The 2,471-nt window shown below is 40.1% G+C and overlaps 1 pseudogene; it reads right to left on the reverse strand.

Annotated features, from left to right (window-relative positions):
• Positions 1 to 1,117: 1,117 nt before the first annotated feature.
• Positions 1,118 to 1,779, reverse strand: LOC101691342 (annotated as a pseudogene).
• Between the last annotated feature and the right edge of the window lie 692 nt (positions 1,780 to 2,471).

Consider the following 2,471-nt stretch of genomic DNA (forward strand, 5'->3'; position numbering starts at 1 on the left):
CTCTTTATATCCTAGTATGAGAGGCCTAAATCTTACCCTTTTTATAATTTATAAATCTTGTCTGTATATAACTCAATATGGAAGGATTCCCAAACCTTTTATCTTTGTGTACTAGGACATAGGCATGGGGAGTGTTTGTTGTTACAGGAACAGGAAGAGTTTGCTAATAAGATATCACTAGGTGGGGTAGTTTATAGAGGTGGGATTGTATTGAACTGGGAGTCAAAAGAGCTCAGGATCTATCTGTGATGTTGGATAAATCATTCAGGTCACCGTAAATTAACTTTTGGTACCACAATGTCTTTATCTGTAAAAGGAATATTTGGCTGAGCTCAGTCATTTATTTTTTAATTTGCCTTTTTAAAAAGATTTTATTTATTTATTTGACAGAGACACAGTGAGGGAGGGAACACAAGCAGGGGGAGTGGGAGAGGGAGAAGCAGGCTTCCCCCCCGAGCAGGGAGCCCAATGTGGGGCTTGATCCCAGGACCCTGGGATCATGACCTGAGCCGAAGGCAGACGCTTAACAACTGAGCCACCCAGGCGCCCCTGAGCTCAATCATTTTAAGGTTTCTTGTAGTCCTATGAGATTATGAAAATTATATATGTAGGGAAACAGTAGGTTTTTGTAAATGAACACATCATATTCTTACCCATGTTTATATTTTCACTGATGATATTACAACTTTTTAGACATTGGAATTGATTATCCACTTAAACATGTGGAAATCTTGTTGGTCTTTTAATTTTATGAACTTTTTTTTTTAAAGATTTTATTTATTTATTTGACAGAGAGAGAGATCACAAGTAGGCAGAGAGGCAGGCCGAGAGAGAGAGAGGAGGGAAGCAGGCTCCCTGCCGAGCAGAGAGCCTGATGTGGGGCTTGATCCCAGGACCCTGAGATCATGACCTGAGCTGAAGGCAAAGGCTTAACCCACTCAGCCACCCAGGCACCCCTGAATGCCTGATTTTCTTTTTCTGATTCCAGAATGATGTGTCAGATATTCAACTAAATAGAAGAAATACTAATTCTAATACGTGCACAAATAATATATAAGAAATCTGTGTGTGGGTGTGGGGGTGTTAATGGTGGCAGTAAGGTTTATTAAGCTGTGTCTTAGTGTAAGCACTGGAGCTTGCCCATGGTGCTCTTAAAGTATAAAGCCCAGACATTCTGCCAATTCTTGAGCAATGACACCAGGAAATTGACAGCTAGGCAGATATTGTACAAAAGCCCATCCTTTATCATCTACATGTGGCCAATGTCCACTGCCAGATACAACACCTTCTTCATTTGGAATTTGATTATGGGTCTTCACTTCATTGACTTTGGCCACCATGTTTTCATTGTGGTTCTATAAAGAAGGGAACTTGCCAGGCTTATTCAGGCCTCAGCCCAGGATTGATGGGATCTGCTTGATTAGATATTCCAAAGCCAAAAAAGCATCATACTTCTTGACCAACTTCTTGATGAATTTCTTATTCTTGTGAACTTACTCTTGTTAAGTTTCTTGAGTTTCAGTGTCCATGTGGGAGATATCCATAGCTGTGGCCTCATCATAGTGCTGCTGGTCTCCCACAACACACACAGAGAACTTGGGGGGCAGGGAGTGGACTTAAAGTGGTGCCCAAGAAACATTTGTCCTACTGAGGGTCATAGCTCCTCAAGTTGATCTGCTGCTCCATTGTGTCCAAAAACTTCTGATGCTTCCACTGGTTCCTTTGTGGGACTTTCTGCACTGCCTTGCAGAGGGTGTCACAGGAGACTTTGCTGCTCATGGTGCCTCATGCCACAGTAACTGCAAAAGAGCAAATTCTCTCTCTTCTTATTTTTTACTTTTTTTGTCATTTGTCATTCTTTTATAAATAACTAATGACTATTTTAATGGAGGCCAGAAGAAAAATAAAATAACCTTTAGAGGTAAGATAATCATCATATCCTTTATTGCATGTACTGGACACTTTTGAGAGTGAAAGAGGGCACTGGTGATTGTTATTTCAGAATAAGAGCCATAAATCAGAAGCATCCCAGATAATAAACTGAGATATAGTATCACTCTACTTAAAGGTTGATTTCAACTTTGTTAGAGGTTGAGCAATAGTAAGATAAAACCAAATTCTGTAGTATGAGACTAAGTTCTCCATTGAGAAAGCTATGAAATCTCAGTAAAGTGCAAAATAATAGCTGTTTGAAGGTATCAGACAATAATAAGGTGTCTAAAACTTGAAGGGTCAGGATCTCAAGAAGATGAGGGAGAAGCACGAGGTGAAGACTACATTTACTGTGCCTTTGCTTTTGGGACATTTGTTAATTTCTCTTGTGGGGCATAGAAACTGAAGAGAAAGCAGAGACCTAGAGTTTGCAGCAATATCACTAGGATGGGGAACCACAAACTTAACTTCAGCCATGTAGCTGAAATGTAGCCATTACTTATGAGGCCAAGATCCTGAAGAAACAGGAATTTCAGAGA

Source organism: Mustela putorius, unplaced genomic scaffold (assembly GCF_011764305.1).
Source record: "Mustela putorius furo isolate JIRA1106 unplaced genomic scaffold, ASM1176430v1.1 tig00000095_pilon_pilon_pilon, whole genome shotgun sequence".
NCBI classification, from domain to species: Eukaryota; Metazoa; Chordata; class Mammalia; order Carnivora; family Mustelidae; genus Mustela; species Mustela putorius.